A 23891-nucleotide genomic window follows, 5' to 3' on the forward strand; every position below is an offset into this window, starting at 1 on the left:
TGAACAATTCTGCCTCTCAGTAATTAATTTGAAATCTGAAAATGGTGTTATACAGAGGAGATTTGCAATTATCATTTTGTTACCTATCTTTTATTTTAAATATCTACATCTACAACAAAATGTGTGTGCATGTGTGTGTTCAAGCATGGTTAGTGTATTAAGTATTATTGTTTAAGTATTATTGTTTTCATTTACATTTTAACCACCAGAAGAAGAACACTCATTGGTTCATTCTGCTCACTAAAATATTATTTTTCATTTTTTTTTGAAATTTTTCAATATTTTCCATTTGAAATATTGTTTAAACTTAATAAAATCATTAAAATAACATTTCAAATAATATTTTGTCTGTTTATAAATCCCACAGACTCACATTGGCTGCAATACTAATGTTTTTGTAAAACACAGACCTGATAGTCTAATCTGTGTGTATTGTGCATATATTATTGATATTATTACTATTGCAAATCATGTTATTGTAACTCATATCTTAATAGAATATTATTTGTAATTTTAATTCTTTATTTCTTAATTGTTTTTTTATGATTACTACAGATATTATCACCAAAGATATCAACTAAACCTTCACTTTTAGTATTGACACGCTGCACACACAGCACAATCACACACTCACTAATGCATTCAAATAAATGTAATCTTATTGTGCTACTTTATTTGTACATGATTAGAATGAACAGAAATCTAAGAATATTTTTCTTCTTTTGTTAAAGCCATTTCAGACTCCAAGTAAGCATTATATTACTAATCATCTATTTTAAAGGTGCCATACAATTGAAAACTGTATTTATCTTGGCATAGTTGAATGATAAGAGTTCTGGACATGGAACTGACATACCGTGAGCCTCAAACACCATTGTTTCCTCCTTCATGTGTAAATCTCTTGTTTGCAAAAGACCGCTGAAAAATGAGTGAATCCCACCATAACACCGACTGTGACGTTGGAGTCAGGATCATTAATATTTATACCCCCCAAATTTGCATTTTCCAGTCCATGTTCTAGGCCAGGCAGTGTTAATGTGGACCTGCACAGCCGAATCATCAGAAGATCTGCAGGTATTGTGAAGAAGCAAGCAAGGACAATAGTGAAAATGGCAGATCATGGATATAAATGTTATGTCTGAGGCTGTGCTGCGGATTTGAGAACTTTTCATTCCCTTCCCACAAAAGAGAACTGTCAACAGGCATGGTTGATGTTTACAACAGGATACCTCACCATTTTAATTCAAAGCTGTTAGTTTACTCTTAACGGAGGCCGATCAGAACGAAACTCGGTGGGCATGTTCGATTCGTGGCCCTAGAGGTCTGTAAGAATTTTGAAAAATCAGCCACTAGTTGACGCTAACAGGTTTTACGGCTATGTAATCACGTGATGCATATCATTTGATAGATCTCCTCATACTGAACAACTTTGCCTCAAGAACTACTACTGTCAATCAATTTGTTCATTAAATACTTGCGATTATGTTAAAAACCTACTTTTGCAAACTAGTCCTAGGTTTTCGCCCGATCGGAAATATACCAGTGCAGTACAATTCTCTGGAAGCTCTAGATTATTAATTATATAAAAAACTTTAACTTTACCCATTGGGTAGCCATAACAGGATCATTTAGAAAATGGGTATGGCAAAAAACACTCAAAAGCCTGTAAATCCTAAACAAAAACTCAGACAACTCACTAAACTGCCTTATGTGCTTAAAGACCCTAAATGCTTGAACCCCGCTAAATGCTGCTTGCAGCTTTAATTATTATTATTATTATTATTATTATTCTGCCGTAAAACGCATCGTGCAGCCCAAACCGTAAGGGCTAGAGCTTTGAAACTTTGCCAGATGGTAGTACAAAAATCGAGGAGAGGTTATCAAATTATGACCTCGATTGGCCCATAGGTGGCGCTATAACAACCAAAAGCGCGAAAGTGGTCATAACTCCTGGACCGTATGTCGTAGACACAAGTGTCTTATATCATTGGAAAGCTGGTCGTCTGACGAACAAAACGTATATCTCCGATTTCATTTCCGTCATGATAGATTTTCCGCCATTTTGAATTTTGTCGAAAACCTACTTTTGCGAACTAGTCCCTGGTTTTTTGCTCGATCGGAACCAAACCAGTGCAGAATTGTTCTCTGGAGACTGAAGATCAATAATTATCGAAAAAAAGTTGAAATTTCGATTCAGGGTCGCTAGGGGGCGCAAAATTAACGTTGTGGGCGGAGCCTATTTTACTAAAATGGCTATAACTCCAGAAGTAAATGAGGTATTTTCAACAAACTTGGTACACATATGTAAGAGGTCAATCTGAGGACACGGTAAAAAAATCGCGGCGATTGGCCACATGGTGGCGCTATAACATGAAAAAAACATAAAACAGGCTATAACCACCTGACCGTTAGTCCGATTGACTTGAAAATTGGTATGCAGTGTCTTGGTCCAAGGTGCCATGTATGTCTATGAGGACATTGGTGTATCTCAAAAAACATGGCCGCCATTGGCCAATGAAGTTGAGCACCTATTAGACAAGGTTAACGGAGGCCGATCGGAACGAAACTCGGTGGGCATGTTCGACTCATGGCCCTAGAGGTCTGTAAGAATTTTGAAAGAAATCGGCCACTAGTTGGCGCTAACGAGTTTTATGGCTCTGTAATCACGTGGTGTTAGATATATTGTCACAAAATGCATATCATTTGATAGATCTGCTCATGCTGAACAACTTTGCCTCTAGAACCATTGCTGTCAATCAAACCGTTCATTAAATATTCATGAATATGTTAAAAACCTACTTTTGCGAACTAGTCCCTGGTTTTTTGCCCGATCGGAACCAGACCAGTCTAGGACAATTCTATGGACTCTCTAGATCAATAATTATCAAAAAAAAGTTGAACTTTTGTATTTGTATGGCTGTAATAGGGTCATTTATAAAATGGGTGTGGCAAAATACACTCAAAAGCCTATAAATCCTAAATGAAAACTCAGAACTTCACAAAAAGTGGTCAGCATATGTGACATAACATCATTAACAAGCATGAAAAATTCTATGGAGATCGTACGATAGGTGGCGCTATAACTGTTAAAAAGCTTTAAAATCATATATTTCCTATGGTAAACTGCCTGTATTGGCTGTAAATGGTCTTTTCCATCTCTGATCATATAATTTTCATATCATAATGTTCAAAACTAGTGCAATACAATTCTCTGGACTCACTAGATCAATAATTGTCAGAAAAAGTTGAACTACTTCATTTGGATAGCTATAATAGGTTCACTTCAAAATCTGGCCTTTACCAAGTGTCCCCGAAAGCCTATATCTCTTTAATCAATGCTCAGACCTTCTTAAAAACAAGTCAGAACGTGTGAAATATCACCCTGAACAAGCATGAAAATTTTCAGACAGATCGGACAAAATTTGCCTCTATAACAGTTAAAAAGGTGAAAATGATATGAATTAATGGCATGTTAAGCCAATAAGTGGTATTTTACTGCCCCCCGCTGTTTAAAATAGTCATTTTCTCATATTGGTATTGGTATCAGCCATGGTAAATCATGATAAATGATGGTGTGTGTGTGTGTGTGTGTGTGTGTGTGTGTGTGTGTGTGTGTGTGTGTGTGTGTGTGTGTGTGTGTGTGTGTGTGTGTGTGTGGTACAAATATAACAAAGGTTTTATTTTCCAACATGAAAACAAACATAACAGAGTGCTAGTGCACAAACAATAACCGACAATGATAATGGATGAGAGGGGAACTTAAATACACAGATCAAGACAAGGACAACAGGTGACGGTTATGATGATGAGGAGCAGGTGATGATGAGGAGGGTGATGAGGAGCAGGTGCAGGTGATGACGACAGATGGTGAATGTGATGAAGACAGAAGGTGAATGTGATGAAGGTGAATGTGACACCAATATCACTGAAACATTTGTGTGTGTGTGTGTGTGTGTGTGTGTGTGTGTGTGTGTGTGTGTGTGTGTGTGTGTGTGTGTGTAGCATTATTGTGTGTAGCATATGTAGCAATTATGCATTATTGAGTTAACATGGAAACACTGGTTTGCTTTAGTGCAGAAAACTGGTCAAAATCATGAGGTTTAAAGTGAAAGTGAGCCAATAAGTGGTCTTCTACTGCCCTCTGCTGGCCATTCTACTTATTAATTAAATTTTTCCACATGTGCTTGCATTTATACTTGAATACACACTAAAAATCACTTATATAGCAATAACTATTATAACACAATCATATTTTGTCAGTGTTAATCACTTTATTTGCACTGACACTTCAAATAATTGCTAGTAATGTGGTAAATCATGGTAAATCATGGTTAACTATGCTCTGTGTGTGTGTGTGTGTGTGTGTGTGTGTGTGTGTGTGTGTGTGTGTGTGTGTGTGTGTGTGTGTGTGTGTGTGTGTGTGTGTGTGTGTGTAAGCATGCATTGAGTTAACATAGATAAACTGGTTTGCTTTAGTGCAGAAAACTGGTTTAAAGTGAAAGTGAGCCAATAAGTGGTCTTCTACTGCCCTCTGCTGGCCATTCTACTTATTAATGAAATATTTCAACATGTGCTTGCATTCATACTTGAATACACACAAAAAAAATCACTTATATAGCAATAACTATTATAACACAATCATATTTTGTCAGTGTTAATCACTTTATTTGCACTGACACTTCAAATAATTGCTAGTAATGTGATAAATCAGGCTAGAAACATGGTAAATCAAAGTAAATAATACTAGATTGTCGTTTATCTCCTGGTAAATAATACTAGAACGTGGTATATCATGGTAAATCACGGTTAACTATGCTGTGTGTGTATGTGTGTGTGTGTGTGTGTGTGTGTTTGTGTGTGTGTGTGTGTGTGTGTGTGTGTGTGTGTGTGTGTTTGTGTGTGTGTGTGTGTGTGTGTGTGTGTGTGTGTGTGTGTGTGTGTGTGTGTGTGTGTACCTGTTTTTCTATCCCGGTGGGGACTTCAACCTGAATGCACACAGACTCATGGGGACTCGTGTCACAGTGGGGACCTAAATTAAGGTCCCCATGGGTAAACAAGCTTATAAATCATACAGAATGAGTTTTTTTGGAAATGTAAAAATGCAGAAAGTTTCCTGTGATGGGTAGGTTTAGGGGTAGGGTTAGTGTAAGGGGATAGAATATACAGTGTGTACAGTATAAAAACCATTACGTCTATGGAGAGTCCCCACAAAGATAGTAAACCAGACATGTGTGTGTGTGTGTGTGTGTGTGTGTAAGCATGCATTGAGTTAACATGGAAAAACTGGTTTGCTTTAGTGCAGAAAACTGGTTTAAAGTGAAAGTGAGCCAATAAGTGGTCTTCTACTGCCCTCTGCTGGCCATTCTACTTAATAATGAAATATTTTACATGTGCTTTTGCATTCATACTTGGACACACACTAAAAATCACGTATATAACTAACTATTATAACACAATAATATTTTGTCAGTGTTCATCACCTCATTTGCACTGACACTTCACATATTTGCTAGTAATGTGGTTAATCATGCTAGAAACATTGTAAATCATAGTAAATAATACTGAAATGAGGTGTATCAAGGTAAATCATGCTAGAATCCTAATAAATCATTCTGGAACATGGTATATGATAGTAAATCATGCTAGAATCATATTAAATAATTCTAGAATGTGGCAAATCGTTGTGGGAGGAGCCTATTTTACTCAAATGGCTATAACTCAAGAAGTAAATGAGATATCTTCACCAAACTCAGTACACATGTGTATGGGTTCAATTTGAGGTCACAGTAAACAATTCTATGGAGATCGGAGCATAGGTGGCGCTATAACTGTTAAAAAGCTTTAAAACCATATATATCCCATGGCAAATTGCCTGTATTGGCTGTAAATGGTCTTTTCCATCTATTATGTCAGTGGTTACATGCTTGCTAAATAAATCTTAATAACTTTTGATGCTTTTGTGCTTAAATGCCTTAAAGGCCTTAACTGCTTGAACCCCGATAAATGCTGCTTGTTATTATTAGGGGTTCAAGCACGAAGTGCTGAAACCCTATTGTAATTGTGCTGATTTTTATTAGGGGTTCAAGCACGAAGTGCTGAAACCCTATTGTAATTGTACTGATTTTTATTATTATTATTATTATTATTCTCCCCTAAAACGCATCGTGCAGCCCAAACCGTAAGAGCTGGAACCTTGAAACTTGGCCAAATGGTAGTCCTCAATTTGGGGAGAACCTATCAAAGTATGACCCAGATTGGCCCATAGGTGGCGCTATAGCGACCAAAAGCGCGAAACTGCTCATAACTCCTAGACCGTATGTCGTAGACTCAAGTGTCCTATATCATTGGAAAGCTGGACGCCTGAAGGTCAAAACGTATATCTCCGATTTTATTTCAGGTATGCAAATTTTTCCGCCATTTTGAATTTTGTCAAAAACCTACTTTTGCGAACTAGTCCCTGGTTTTTCGCCCGATCGGAACCAAACCAGTGCAGAAATGTTCTTTGGAGTCTGAAGATCAATAATTATCGAAAAAAAGTCGAAATTTCGATTCCTGGTCGCTAGCGGGTGATAAATTAATGTTGTGGGAGGAGCCTATTTTACTAAAATGGCTATAACTCGAAAAGGAAATGAGATATCTTCACCAAACTTGGTACACATGTGTATGAGTTCAATTTGGGGTCATAGTAAAAAAATTTCGACGATTGATCACATGGTGGCGCTATAACATGAAAAAAACATGAAAAGGGCTATGACCACGTGACCGTTTGTCCGATTGACTTGAAAATTGGTATGCAGTGTCTTGGTCCAAGGTGCCATGTATGTCTATGAGGACATTGGCGTACCTCGAAAAACATGACAGCCATCGACCAATGAAATTTGAGCACCTATTAGACAAGGTTAACGGAGGCCGATCGGAACGATACTCGATGGGCATGTTCAACTCATGGCCCTAGAGGTCTGTAAGAATTTTGAAAGAAATCGGCCACTAGTTGGCGCTAACGAGTTTTATGGCTCTGTAATCACGTGGTGTTACACTTATTGTCACAAAATGCATATCATTTGATAGATCTGCTCATGCTGAACAACTTTGCCTCAAGAACCATTGCTGTCAATCAAACCGTTCATTAAATATTCGCAATTATGTTAAAAACCTACTTTTGCGAACTAGTCCTAGGTTTTTTGCCCGATCGGAACAAAACCAGTCTAGGGTAATTCTCTGGACTCTCTAGATCAATAATTATCAAAAAAAAGTTCAACTTTAGCATTTTTCGCATGGGTATATTGGGTCATAATGAAAATGGGCGTGGCAAAATGCATTTAAAAGCCTATAAATCCTAAACGAAAACTCAGAACTTCACAAAAATTGGTGAGCATATGTACCATAACAGTCTAAACAAGCATGTAAAATTTCATGAAGATCGTACGATAGGTGGCGCTATAACTGTTAAAAAGCTTTGAAAACCATATATTTCCTATGGTAAATTGCCTGTTTTGGCTGTAAATGGTCTTTTCCATCTATTATTTCAGTGGTTAAAAGCTTTACAAATAAAACTTAATGTCTTAAATGCTTATGTGCTTAAAGGCCTTAAATGCTTGAACCCCGATAAATGCTGCTTGCAGCTTTAATTATTATTATTATTATTATTCCGCCGTAAAACGCATCGTGCAGCCCAAACCGTAAGAGCTGGAACTTTGAAACTTTGCCAGATGGTAGTACAAAAATCGAGGAAAGGTTCAGAGATTATGACCCCGATTGGCCCATAGGTGGCGCTATAACAACCAAAAGCGCGAAACTGCTCATAACTCCTAGACCGTATGTCGTAGACTCAAGTGTCTTATATCATTGGAAAGCTGGACGCCTGACAAACAAAACGTATATCTCCGATTTCATTTCCGCCATGATAGATTTTCCGCCATTTTGAATTTTGTCAAAAACCTACTTTTGCGAACTAGTCCCTGGTTTTTTACCCGATTGGAACCAAACCAGTGCAGAAATGTTCTCTGGAGACTGAATATCAATAATTATCGAAAAAAAGTTGAAATTTCGATTCACGGTCGCTAAGGGGCGCCAAAACGTACGTTGTGGGAGGGGCCTATTTTACTAAAATGGCTATAACTCCCGAAGTAAATGAGGTATCTTCACCAAACTTGGTAAACATGTGTATGAGTGCAATCTGGGGTCACAGTAAAAAAATCGCGACGATTGGCCTCATGGTGGCGCTATAACATGAAAAAAACATAAATCAGGCTATAACCACCTGACCGTTAGTCCGATTGACTTGAAAATTGGTATGCAGTGTCTTGGTCCAAGGTGCCATGTATGTGTATGAGGACATTGGCGTATCTCAAAAAACATGGCCGCCATCGGCCAATGAAGTTTGAGCACCTATTAGACAAGGTTAACGGAGGCCGATCGAAATGAAACTCAATGGGCATGTTCGGCTCATGGCCCTAGAGGTCTGTAAGAATTTTAAAAGAAATCGGCCACTAGTTGGCGCTAACGAGTTTTACGGCTCTGTAATCACGTGGTGTTACAAATATCCACACAATATGCATATCATTTGATAGATCTCCTCATCCTGATCAACTTTGCCTCAAGAACCATTGCTGTCAATCAAACTGTTCATTAATTATTTACGAATATGTTAAAAACCTACTTTTGCGAACTAGTCCTAGGATTTTTGCCCGATCGGAACCAGACCAGTCTAGGACAATTCTCTGGACTCTCTAGATCAATAATTATCAAAAAAAAGTTGAACTTTTGCATTTGGATGGCTGTAATAGGGTAATTTATAAAATGGGCGTGGCAAAATACACTCAAAAGCCTATAAATCATAAATGAAAACTCAGAACTTCACAAAAGTTGGTGAGCATATGTGACATACCATCATTAACAAGCATGCACAATTTTATGGAGATCGGACCAAAGGTGGCGCTATAACAGTTAAAAGGCTTTTAAACCATATGTTTCCTATGGTAAACTGCCTGTATTGGCTGTAAATGGTCTTTTCCATCTCTGATCATATAATTTTCATATCATAATGTTCAAAACTAGTGCAATACAATTCTCTGGACTCACTAGATCAATAATTGTCAGAAAAAGTTGAACTACTTCATTTGGATAGCTATAATAGGTTTACTTCAAAATGTGGCCTTTACCAAGTGTCCCCGAAAGCCTATATCTCTTTAATCAATGCTCAGACCTTCTTAAAAACAAGTCAGAACGTGTGAAATATCACCCTGAACAAGGATGAAAAATTTCAGACAGATCGGACAAAATTTGCCTCTATAACAGTTAAAAAGGTGAAAATGATATGAATTAATGGCATGTTAAGCCAATAAGTGGTATTTTACTGCCCCCTGCTGTTTAAAATAGTCATTTTGTCATATTGGTATTGGTATTAGCCATAGTAAATCATGATAAACTATGGTAAATCATGCTACAATGTGTTATATCATGTTAAATCATGCTAGAACATGGTCTTTCCCATCTATGATGTCAATGATTGAAAAAACAACAACAACAACATTTGCCTGTGTGTGTGTGTGTGTGTGTGTGTGTGTGTGTGTGTGTGTGTGTGTGTGTGTGTGTGTGGTACAAATATAACAGATTTTATTTTCCAACATGAAAACAAACATAACAGAGTGCTAGTGCACAAACAATAACCTACAATGATAATGGGTGAGAGGGGAACTTAAATACACAGATCAAGACAAGGACAACAGGTGACGGTTATGATGATGAGGAGCAGGTGATGATGATGATGAGGGTGATGAGGAGCAGGTGCAGGTGATGACGACAGATGGTGAATGTGATGAAGACAGAAGGTGAATATGATGAAGGTGAATGTGACACTAATATCACTGAAACATTTGTGTGTGTGTGTGTGTGTGTGTGTGTGTGTGTGTGTGTGTGTGTGTGTGTGTGTGTGTGTGTGTGTTGTGTGTGTGTGTGTGTGTGTGTGTGTGTGTGTGTGTGTGTGTGTGTAAAATGCATTATGGAGTTAAAATGGAAAAACTGGTTTGTTTTAGTGCAGAAAATGGTGAAAATCAAGAAGTTTAAAGTGAAAGTGTGCCAATATGTGGTCTTCTACTGCTCTCTGCTGGCCATTCTACTTATTAATGAAGTCTACTCACATATGCTTTTACATTCTTTAGACACTAAAAATCACTTATATAACAATAAGACACTAAAAAATCACTTATATAACAATTACTATTGTAGCACAATCATGCTAGAATCATAATAAATAATACTAGAATGTGGTAAATTGTTGTGGGAGGAGCCTATTTTACTAAAATGGCTATAAGTCAAGAAGTAAATGAGATAGCTTCACCAAACTCAGTACACATGTGTATGGGTTCAATTTGAGGTCACAGTAAACAATTTTATGGAGATCGGACCATAGGTGGCGCTATAACTGTTAAAAAGCTTTAAAACCATATATTTAATATGGTACATTGCCTGTATTGGCTGTAAATGGTCTTTTTCATCTATTATGTCAGTGGTTAGATGCTTGCTAAATAAAACTAATAACTTTTGATGCTTTTGTGCTTAAAGGCCTTAACTGCTTGAACCCCGATAAATGCTGCTTGCAGCTTTAATTATTATTATTATTATTATTATTCTGCCGTAAAACGCATCGTGCAGCCCAAACCGTAAGGGCTAGAGCTTTGAAACTTTGCCATATGGTAGTACAAAAATCGAGGAGAGGTTATCAAATTATGACCCCGATTGGCCCATAGGTGGCGCTATAGCAACCAAAAGCGCGAAACTGCTCATAACTCCTAGACCGTAAGTCATAGACTCAAGTGTCTTATATCATTGGAAAGCTGGACGCCTGACGAACAAAACGTATATCTCCGATTTTATTTCCGCCATGATAGATTTTCCGCCATTTTGAATTTTGTCGAAAATCTACTTTTGCGAACTAGTCCCTGGTTTTTTGCCCGATCGGAACCAAACCAGTGCAGAATTGTTCTCTGGAGTCTGAATATCAATAATTATCAAAAAAAAGTTGAAATTTCGATTCACGGTCGCTAGGGGGTGCAAAATTAACGTTGTGGGAGGAGCCTATTTTACTAAAATGGCTATAACTCCAGAAGTAAAAGAGGTATTTTAACCAAACCTGGTACACATGTGTAAGACGTCAATATGAGGTCACGGTAAAAAAATCGCGGCGATTGGTCACATGGTGGCGCTATAACATGAAAAAAACATAAAACAGGCTATAACCACCTGACCGTTAGTCCGATTGACTTGAAAATTGGTATGCAGTGTCTTGGTCCAAGGTGCCATGTATGTCTATGAGGACATTGGTGTATCTCAAAAAACATGGCCGCCATCGGCCAATGAAGTTTGAGCACCTATTAGACAAGGTTAACGGAGGCCTATCGGAACGAAACTCGGTGGGCATGTTCGACTCATGGCCCTAGAGGTCTGTAAGAATTTTAAAAGAAATCGGCCACTAGTTGGCGCTAACGAGTTTTATGGCTCTGTAATCACGTGGTGTTACACTTATTGTCACAAAATGCATACCATTTGATAGATCTCCTCTTGTTGAACAACTTTGCCTCAAGAACCATTGCTGTCAATCAAACCGTTCATTAAATATTCGTAATTATGTTAAAAACCTACTTTTGCGAACTAGTCCTAGGTTTTTCGCCCGATCAGAACCAAACGAGTCTAGGACAATTCTATGGACTCTCAAGATCAATAATTATCAAAAAAAAGTTGAACTTTTGCATTTTTCGCATGGGTATATTGGGTCATAAAGAAAATGGGCGTGGCAAAATGCACTCAAAAGCCTATAAATCCTAAACAAAAACTCAGAACTTCACGAAAATTGGTGAGCTTATGTGCCATAACATCATTAACAAGCATGCAAAATTTCATGGAGATCGGACTATAGATGGTGCTATAACTGTTAAAAAGCTTTAAAAAACACATATTTCCTATGGTAAATTGCCTGTATTGGCTGTAAATGGACTTTTCCATCTATTATTTCAGTGGTTAAAAGCTTTCTAAATAAATCTTAATGTCTTAAATGCTTATGTGCCTAAAGGCCTTAAATGCTTGAACCCCGATAAATGCTGCTTGCAGCTTTAATTATTATTATTATTATTCTTCCCTAAAACGCATCGTGCAGCCAAAACCGTAAGGCCTAGAGACGTGATACTTGGTCAAATGGTAGTAGTATTGCTCGCTACTCAGATACACGGACTTAGCCAAATCGGCCCATAGGTGGCGCTACAGCAACCAAAAGCGCAAAACTGCTCAGAACTCCTAGACCGTATGTCGTAGACTCAAGTGTCTTATATCATTGGGAAGCTGGATGCCTGACGAACAAAACGTATATCTCCGATTTCATTTCCGCCATGATAGATTTTCCGCCATTTTGAATTTTGCCAAAAACCTACTTTTGCGAACTAGTCCTAGGTTTTTCGCCCGATCGGAACCAAACCAGTACAGAAATGTTCTCTGGAGTCTGAATATCAATAATTATCGAAAAAAAGTTGAAATTTCGATTCACGGACGCTAAGGGGCGCCAAAACGTACGTTGTGGGAGGGGCCTATTTTACTAAAATGGCTATAACTCCAGAAGTAAATGAGGTATCTTCACCAAACTCGGTACACATGTGTAAGAGGTCAATCTGAGGTCACAGTAAAAAAATCGCGGCGATTGGCCACATGGTGGCGCTATAACTTGAAAAAAACATAAAACAGGCTTTAACCACCTGACCGTTAGTCCGATTGACTTGAAAATTGGTATGCAGTGTCTTGGCCCAAGGTGTCATGTATGTCTATGAGGACATTGGTGTATCTCAAAAAACATGGCCGCCATCGGCCAATGAAGTTTGAGCACCTATTAGACAAGGTTAACGGAGGCCGATCGGAACGAAACTCGATGGGCATGTTCAACTCATAGCCCTAGAGGTCTGTAAGAATTTTGAAAGAAATCGGCCACTAGTTGGCGCTAACGAGTTTTACGGCTCTGTAATCACGTGGTGTTACACTTATTGTCACAAAATGCATATCATTTGATAGATCTGCTCATGCTGAACAACATTGCCTCAAGAACCATAGCTGTCAATCAAATCGTTCATTAATTATTCGCGAATATGTTAAAAACCTACTTTTGCGAACTAGTCCCTGGTTTTTCGCCCGATCGGAACCAGACCAGTCTAGGACAATTCTCTGGACTCTCTAGATCAATAATTATCGAAAAAAAGTTGAACTTTTGAATTTTTCGTATGGCTATAATTGGGTCATAAAGAAAATGGGCGTGGCAAAATGCACTCAAAAGCTTATAAATCCTAAACGAAAACTCAGAACTTCACGAAAATTGGTGAGCATATGTGCCATAATATTCTAAACAAGCATGCCAAATTTCATGTTGATCGGACCATAGGTGGCGCTATAACTGTTAAAAAGGTTTGAAAACCATATATTTCCTATGGTAAATTGCCTGTATTGGCTGTAAATGGACTTTTCCATCTATTATTTCAGTGGTTAAAAGCTTTCTAAATAAAACTTAATGTCTTAAATGCTTATGTGCTTAAAGGCCTTAAATGCTTGAACCCCGATAAATGCTGCTTGCAGCTTTAATTAGGGGTTCAAGCACGAAGTGCTGAAACCCTATTGTAATTGTACTGATTTTTATTATTAGGGGTTCAAGCACGAAGTGCTGAAACCCTATTGTAATTGTGCTGATTTTTATTATTATTATTATTATTATTATTCTGCCGTAAAACGCATCGTGCAGCCCAAACCGTAAGAGCTGGAACTTTGAAACTTTGACAGATGGTAGTACAAAAATCGAGGAAAGGTTCAGAGATTATGACCCCGATTGGCCCATAGGTGGCGCTATAACAACCAAAAGCGCGAAACTGCTCATAACTCCTAGACCGTATGGCGTAGACTCAAGTGTCTTATATCATTGGAAAGCTGGATGCCTGACGAACAAAACGTATATCTCCGATTTTATTTCCGCCATGATAGATTTTCCGCCATTTTGAATTTTGTCAAAAATCTACTTTTGCGAACTAGTCCCTGGTTTTTTGCCCGATTGGAACCAAACTAGTGCAGAAATGTTCTCTGGAGACTGAATATCAATAATTATCGAAAAAAAGTGGAAATTTCGATTCACGGTCGCTAAGGGGCGCCAAAACGTACGTTGTGGGAGGGGCCTATTTTACTAAAATGGCTATAACTCCCGATGTAAATGAGGTATCTTCACCAAACTTGGTACACATGTGTATGAGCTTACTCTGGGGTCACAGTAAAAAAATCGCGACGATTGGCCTCATGGTGGCGCTATAAAATGAAAAAAACATAAAACAGGCTATAACCACCTGACCGTTAGTCCGATTGACTTGAAAATTGGTATGCAGTGTCTTGGTCCAAGGTGCCATGTATGTGTATGAGGACATTGGCGTATCTCAAAAAACATGGCCGCCATCGGCCAACGAAGTTTGAGCACCTATTAGACAAGGTTAACGGAGGCCGATCGGAACGAAACTCAATGGGCATGTTCGGCTCATGGCCCTAAAGGTCTGTAAGAATTTTGAAAGAAATCGGCCACTAGTTGGCGCTAACGAGTTTTACGGCTCTGTAATCACGTGGTGTTACAAATATCCACACAATATGCATATCATTTGATAGATCTCCTCATCCTGAACAACTTTGCCTCAAGAACCATTGCTGTCAATCAAACTGTTCATTAATTATTCATTAATATGTTAAAAACCTACTTTTGCGAACTAGTCCTAGGTTTTTTGCCCGATCGGAACCAGACCAGTGTAGGACAATTCTCTGGACTCTCTAGATCAATAATTATCAAAAAAAAGTTGAACTTTTGCATTTGGATGGCTGTAATAGGGTCATTTATAAAACGGGCGTGTCAAAATACATTAAAAAGCCTATAAATCCTAAATAAAAACTCAGAACTTCACAAAAATTGGTCAGCATATGTGACATAACATCATTAACAAGCATGAAAAATTCTATGGAGATCGGACGATAGTTGGCGCTATAACTGTTAAAACGCTTTAAAACCATATATTTCCTATGGTAAATTGCCTGTATTTGCTGTAAATGATGTCTTCTATCTTTTATCATATAATGTTCATATCATAATGTTCAAAACCAGTGCAGCACAATTCTCTGAACTCTCTAGATCAATAATTATCAGAAAAAAAGTTTAACTTCTTCAAAAGGTGATTTTATATGAATATAATGACATATTAAGCCAATAAGTGGTATTTTACTGCCCCCTGCTGTCATTTCATCATACTACTCCCTAATATTGTTATAAAATTCATATTTAGACTTTTTAAAATCATTATTTTAACATTTACAATCACATTTTGTCAAAACTCATCTATTGAGTATTACTATTGACAATTGTGTTACACTGAGATATGGAAATGGACGAAAGTAAATGAATGAAATGAAACGAAAGTATAACGGCATTTAAGCCACGCCCCCGAATACAAATCCATTCATAACTCGAAAACGGAAAGTCGTTGCGCGCTCAAATTTTGATGGTGAGGACCTCTCCGGGCTCTTGATCGAAACGTGTCGTCGCGGGCCTCGGGAGCGCGCCCCCCGCGCATCGCGAATCCGCGGGACCCCCGATTTTGAACGGCCATTACTCCCGACCCAGACCACCCCGAACATTGTGTGAGAGCTCGTTGGAAAGGGCGCGTCCTTGGCTAGCTTCGATTCAAATGTGGTGTTATTTGCCCTGGGCATTCCAGAGATAATAGCCCGAACAGATATGCCTTATAACAGTCATAACTCCCAGCCCCAATCGCCCAAAAACACATTGATGGTCTCATTCAACAGGGCTCCTCAAGCACTATCTATGCTCTGAGTTTCAGAATTTTTCGCCTTTTGGTTCCTGAGATATAAGTAAAAAAACAAATTCCCATTCATTCAAACACTTCAACTGTAAAATGTAAGCTATAATACCACTGTTGTCCACTAGAGGGAGCAGCAGGATTACGCATGATCTTTTAATTCGCTTCAGTATTGGAAATAAACAAATGCTTTAAGAAGCAATCTTTTTTATTATGATGTTTTTTTTATTATTATGATATTTGTATATATTTTTTTTTTTTTTATTATGATTATGAACGGTTTGATTGACATTAGTGATTCTTGAGGCAAAGTTGTTCAAGATGAGGAGATGAAGATATTTTCACAATATCACATCCTAAAAACATTGAAAACATATTTGTCTTTGTGTGTGTGTCTGTGTGTGTGTAAGCATGCTTAATGGAAAGAACATGAAGAAACTGCTTTGTTTTACTGGTGGATAAAAAAGTATTTCAAATGAAAGTGAGTCAATTAGTGGTCTTCTACTGCCCTCTGCAGGACATTCTACTTAATAAAATATTTTCATCTGTGCTTTTGCATTAGTTTTTGGACTATATCAAATTACTTGCATGAAAATCACCTATTATAACACAGTCATGTTTTGTCAAAGTTTATCACTTCATTTTTACTGAGCTCTCAGTTTGAACAATTCTGCCTCTCAGTGATTAATTTGAAATCTGAAAATGGTGTTATACAGAGGAGATTTGCAATTATCATTTTGTTACCTATCTTTTATTTTAAATATCTCCATCTACAACAAAATGTGTGTGCATGTGTGTGTTCAAGCATGGTTAGTGTATTAAGTATTATTGTTTAAGTATTATTGTTTTCATTTACATTTTAACCACCAGAAGAAGAACACTCATTGGTTCATTCTGCTCACTAAAATATTATTTTTAATTTTTTTTTCCATTTGAAATATTGTTTAAACTTAATAAAATCATTAAAATAACATTTCAAATCATATTTTGTCTGTTTATAAATCCCACAGACTCACATTGGCTGCAATACTAATGTTTTTGTAAAACACAGACCTGATAGTCTAATCTGTGTGTATTGTGCATATATTATTGATATTATTACTATTGCAAATCATGTTATTGTAACTCATATCTTAATAGAATATTATTTGTAATTTTAATTCTTTATTTCTTAAGTGTTTTTTTTTATGATTACTACAGATATTATCACCAAAGATATCAACTACACCTTCACTTTTAGTATTGACACGCTGCACACACAGCACAATCACACACTCACTAATGCATTCAAATAAATGTAATCTTACTGTGCTACTTTATTTGTACATGATTAGAATGAACAGAAATCTAAGACTATTTTTCTTCTTTTGTTAAAGCCATTTCAGACTCCAAGTAAGCATTATATTACTAATCATCTATTTTACAGGTGCCATACAATTGAAAACTGTATTTATCTTGGCATAGTTGAATGATAAGAGTTCTGGACATGGAACTGACATACCGTGAGCCTCAAACACCATTGTTTCCTCCTTCTTGTGTAAATCTCCTGTTTGCAAAAGACCGCTGAAAAATGAGTGAATCCCACCATAACACCGACTGTGACGTTGGAGTCAGGATCATTAATATTTATACCCCCCAAATTTGCATTTTCCAGTCCATGTTCTAGGCCAGGCAGTGTTAATGTGGACCTGCACAGCCGAATCATCAGAAGATCTGCAGGTATTGTGAAGAAGCAAGCAAGGACAATAGTGAAAATGGCAGATCATGGATATAAATGTTATGTCTGAGGCTGTGCTGTGGATTTGAGAACTTTTCATTCCCTTCCCACAAAACTGTCAACAGGCATGGTTGATGTTTACAACAGGATACCTCACCATTTTAATTCAAAGCTGTTAGTTTGCTCTTAACGGAGGCCGATCAGAACGAAACTCGATGGGCATGTTCGACTCGTGGCCCTAGAGGTCTGTAAGAATTTTGAAAAATCAGCCACTAGTTGACGCTAACAGGTTTTACGGCTATGTAATCACGTGATGCATATCATTTGATAGATCTCCTCATACTGAACAACTTTGCCTCAAGAACTACTGCTGTCAATCAATTTGTTCATTAAATACTTGCTATTATGTTAAAAACCTACTTTTGCGAACTAGTCCTAGGTTTTTCGCCCGATCGGAAATATACCAGTGCAGTACAATTCTCTGGAAGCTCTAGATTATTAATTATATAAAAAACTTTAACTTTACCCATTGGGTAGCCATAACAGGATCATTTAGAAAATGGGTATGGCAAAAAACACTCAAAAGCCTGTAAATCCTAAACAAAAACTCAGACAACTCACTAGACTGCCTTATGTGCTTAAAGACCCTAAATGCTTGAACCCCGCTAAATGCTGCTTGCAGCTTTAATTATTATTATTATTATTCTCCCCTAAAACGCATCGTGCAGCCCAAACCGTAAGAGCTGGAACCTTGAAACTTGGCCAAATGGTAGTCCTCAATTTGGGGAGAACCTATCAAAGTATGACCCAGATTGGCCCATAGGTGGCGCTATAGCGACCAAAAGCGCGAAACTGCTCATAACTCCTAGACCGTATGTCGTAGACTCAAGTGTCCTATATCATTGGAAAGCTGGACGCCTGAAGGTCAAAACGTATATCTCCGATTTTATTTCAGGTATGCAAATTTTTCCGCCATTTTGAATTTTGTCAAAAACCTACTTTTGCGAACTAGTCCCTGGTTTTTCGCCCGATCGGAACCAAACCAGTGCAGAAATGTTCTTTGGAGTCTGAAGATCAATAATTATCGAAAAAAAGTCGAAATTTCGATTCCTGGTCGCTAGCGGGTGATAAATTAATGTTGTGGGAGGAGCCTATTTTACTAAAATGGCTATAACTCGAAAAGGAAATGAGATATCTTCACCAAACTTGGTACACATGTGTATGAGTTCAATTTGGGGTCATAGTAAAAAAATTTCGACGATTGATCACATGGTGGCGCTATAACATGAAAAAAACATGAAAAGGGCTATGACCACGTGACCGTTTGTCCGATTGACTTGAAAATTGGTATGCAGTGTCTTGGTCCAAGGTGCCATGTATGTCTATGAGGACATTGGCGTACCTCGAAAAACATGACAGCCATCGACCAATGAAATTTGAGCACCTATTAGACAAGGTTAACGGAGGCCGATCGGAACGATACTCGATGGGCATGTTCAACTCATGGCCCTAGAGGTCTGTAAGAATTTTGAAAGAAATCGGCCACTAGTTGGCGCTAACGAGTTTTATGGCTCTGTAATCACGTGGTGTTACACTTATTGTCACAAAATGCATATCATTTGATAGATCTGCTCATGCTGAACAACTTTGCCTCAAGAACCATTGCTGTCAATCAAACCGTTCATTAAATATTCGCAATTATGTTAAAAACCTACTTTTGCGAACTAGTCCTAGGTTTTTTGCCCGATCGGAACAAAACCAGTCTAGGGTAATTCTCTGGACTCTCTAGATCAATAATTATCAAAAAAAAGTTCAACTTTAGCATTTTTCGCATGGGTATATTGGGTCATAATGAAAATGGGCGTGGCAAAATGCATTTAAAAGCCTATAAATCCTAAACGAAAGCTCAGAACTTCACAAAAATTGGTGAGCATATGTACCATAACAGTCTAAACAAGCATGTAAAATTTCATGAAGATCGTACGATAGGTGGCGCTATAACTGTTAAAAAGCTTTGAAAACCATATATTTCCTATGGTAAATTGCCTGTTTTGGCTGTAAATGGTCTTTTCCATCTATTATTTCAGTGGTTAAAAGCTTTACAAATAAAACTTAATGTCTTAAATGCTTATGTGCTTAAAGGCCTTAAATGCTTGAACCCCGATAAATGCTGCTTGCAGCTTTAATTATTATTATTATTATTATTATTCTGCCGTAAAACGCATCGTGCAGCCCAAACCGTAAGAGCTGGAACTTTGAAACTTTGACAGATGGTAGTACAAAAATCGAGGAAAGGTTCAGAGATTATGACCCCGATTGGCCCATAGGTGGCGCTATAACAACCAAAAGCGCGAAACTGCTCATAACTCCTAGACCGTATGGCGTAGACTCAAGTGTCTTATATCATTGGAAAGCTGGATGCCTGACGAACAAAACGTATATCTCCGATTTTATTTCCGCCATGATAGATTTTCCGCCATTTTGAATTTTGTCAAAAATCTACTTTTGCGAACTAGTCCCTGGTTTTTTGCCCGATTGGAACCAAACTAGTGCAGAAATGTTCTCTGGAGACTGAATATCAATAATTATCGAAAAAAAGTGGAAATTTCGATTCACGGTCGCTAAGGGGCGCCAAAACGTACGTTGTGGGAGGGGCCTATTTTACTAAAATGGCTATAACTCCCGATGTAAATGAGGTATCTTCACCAAACTTGGTACACATGTGTATGAGCTTACTCTGGGGTCACAGTAAAAAAATCGCGACGATTGGCCTCATGGTGGCGCTATAAAATGAAAAAAACATAAAACAGGCTATAACCACCTGACCGTTAGTCCGATTGACTTGAAAATTGGTATGCAGTGTCTTGGTCCAAGGTGCCATGTATGTGTATGAGGACATTGGCGTATCTCAAAAAACATGGCCGCCATCGGCCAACGAAGTTTGAGCACCTATTAGACAAGGTTAACGGAGGCCGATCGGAACGAAACTCAATGGGCATGTTCGGCTCATGGCCCTAAAGGTCTGTAAGAATTTTGAAAGAAATCGGCCACTAGTTGGCGCTAACGAGTTTTACGGCTCTGTAATCACGTGGTGTTACAAATATCCACACAATATGCATATCATTTGATAGATCTCCTCATCCTGAACAACTTTGCCTCAAGAACCATTGCTGTCAATCAAACTGTTCATTAATTATTCATTAATATGTTAAAAACCTACTTTTGCGAACTAGTCCTAGGTTTTTTGCCCGATCGGAACCAGACCAGTGTAGGACAATTCTCTGGACTCTCTAGATCAATAATTATCAAAAAAAAGTTGAACTTTTGCATTTGGATGGCTGTAATAGGGTCATTTATAAAACGGGCGTGTCAAAATACATTAAAAAGCCTATAAATCCTAAATAAAAACTCAGAACTTCACAAAAATTGGTCAGCATATGTGACATAACATCATTAACAAGCATGAAAAATTCTATGGAGATCGGACGATAGTTGGCGCTATAACTGTTAAAACGCTTTAAAACCATATATTTCCTATGGTAAATTGCCTGTATTTGCTGTAAATGATGTCTTCTATCTTTTATCATATAATGTTCATATCATAATGTTCAAAACCAGTGCAGCACAATTCTCTGAACTCTCTAGATCAATAATTATCAGAAAAAAAGTTTAACTTCTTCAAAAGGTGATTTTATATGAATATAATGACATATTAAGCCAATAAGTGGTATTTTACTGCCCCCTGCTGTCATTTCATCATACTACTCCCTAATATTGTTATAAAATTCATATTTAGACTTTTTAAAATCATTATTTTAACATTTACAATCACATTTTGTCAAAACTCATCTATTGAGTATTACTATTGACAATTGTGTTACACTGAGATATGGAAATGGACGAAAGTAAATGAATGAAATGAAACGAAAGTATAACGGCATTTAAGCCACGCCCCCGAATACAAATCCATTCATAACTCGAAAACGGAAAGTCGTTGCGCGCTCAAATTTTGATGGTGAGGACCTCTCCGGGCTCTTGATCGAAACGTGTCGTCGCGGGCCTCGGGAGCGCGCCCCCCGCGCATCGCGAATCCGCGGGACCCCCGATTTTGAACGGCCATTACTCCCGACCCAGACCACCCCGAACATTGTGTGAGAGCTCGTTGGAAAGGGCGCGTCCTTGGCTAGCTTCGATTCAAATGTGGTGTTATTTGCCCTGGGCATTCCAGAGATAATAGCCCGAACAGATATGCCTTATAACAGTCATAACTCCCAGCCCCAATCGCCCAAAAACACATTGATGGTCTCATTCAACAGGGCTCCTCAAGCACTATCTATGCTCTGAGTTTCAGAATTTTTCGCCTTTTGGTTCCTGAGATATAAGTAAAAAAACAAATTCCCATTCATTCAAACACTTCAACTGTAAAATGTAAGCTATAATACCACTGTTGTCCACTAGAGGGAGCAGCAGGATTACGCATGATCTTTTAATTCGCTTCAGTATTGGAAATAAACAAATGCTTTAAGAAGCAATCTTTTTTATTATGATGTTTTTTTTATTATTATGATATTTGTATATATTTTATTTTTTTTTATTATGATTATGAACGGTTTGATTGACATTAGTGATTCTTGAGGCAAAGTTGTTCAAGATGAGGAGATGAAGATATTTTCACAATATCACATCCTAAAAACATTGAAAACATATTTGTCTTTGTGTGTGTGTCTGTGTGTGTGTAAGCATGCTTAATGGAAAGAACATGAAGAAACTGCTTTGTTTTACTGGTGGATAAAAAAGTATTTCAAATGAAAGTGAGTCAATTAGTGGTCTTCTACTGCCCTCTGCAGGACATTCTACTTAATAAAATATTTTCATCTGTGCTTTTGCATTAGTTTTTGGACTATATCAAATTACTTGCATGAAAATCACCTATTATAACACAGTCATGTTTTGTCAAAGTTTATCACTTCATTTTTACTGAGCTCTCAGTTTGAACAATTCTGCCTCTCAGTGATTAATTTGAAATCTGAAAATGGTGTTATACAGAGGAGATTTGCAATTATCATTTTGTTACCTATCTTTTATTTTAAATATCTCCATCTACAACAAAATGTGTGTGCATGTGTGTGTTCAAGCATGGTTAGTGTATTAAGTATTATTGTTTAAGTATTATTGTTTTCATTTACATTTTAACCACCAGAAGAAGAACACTCATTGGTTCATTCTGCTCACTAAAATATTATTTTTAATTTTTTTTTCCATTTGAAATATTGTTTAAACTTAATAAAATCATTAAAATAACATTTCAAATCATATTTTGTCTGTTTATAAATCCCACAGACTCACATTGGCTGCAATACTAATGTTTTTGTAAAACACAGACCTGATAGTCTAATCTGTGTGTATTGTGCATATATTATTGATATTATTACTATTGCAAATCATGTTATTGTAACTCATATCTTAATAGAATATTATTTGTAATTTTAATTCTTTATTTCTTAAGTGTTTTTTTTTATGATTACTACAGATATTATCACCAAAGATATCAACTACACCTTCACTTTTAGTATTGACACGCTGCACACACAGCACAATCACACACTCACTAATGCATTCAAATAAATGTAATCTTACTGTGCTACTTTATTTGTACATGATTAGAATGAACAGAAATCTAAGACTATTTTTCTTCTTTTGTTAAAGCCATTTCAGACTCCAAGTAAGCATTATATTACTAATCATCTATTTTACAGGTGCCATACAATTGAAAACTGTATTTATCTTGGCATAGTTGAATGATAAGAGTTCTGGACATGGAACTGACATACCGTGAGCCTCAAACACCATTGTTTCCTCCTTCTTGTGTAAATCTCCTGTTTGCAAAAGACCGCTGAAAAATGAGTGAATCCCACCATAACACCGACTGTGACGTTGGAGTCAGGATCATTAATATTTATACCCCCCAAATTTGCATTTTCCAGTCCATGTTCTAGGCCAGGCAGTGTTAATGTGGACCTGCACAGCCGAATCATCAGAAGATCTGCAGGTATTGTGAAGAAGCAAGCAAGGACAATAGTGAAAATGGCAGATCATGGATATAAATGTTATGTCTGAGGCTGTGCTGTGGATTTGAGAACTTTTCATTCCCTTCCCACAAAACTGTCAACAGGCATGGTTGATGTTTACAACAGGATACCTCACCATTTTAATTCAAAGCTGTTAGTTTGCTCTTAACGGAGGCCGATCAGAACGAAACTCGATGGGCATGTTCGACTCGTGGCCCTAGAGGTCTGTAAGAATTTTGA

Source organism: Scardinius erythrophthalmus (genome assembly GCF_964197995.2).
Source record: "Scardinius erythrophthalmus genome assembly, chromosome: 7".
Lineage (NCBI taxonomy): Eukaryota > Metazoa > Chordata > Actinopteri > Cypriniformes > Leuciscidae > Scardinius > Scardinius erythrophthalmus.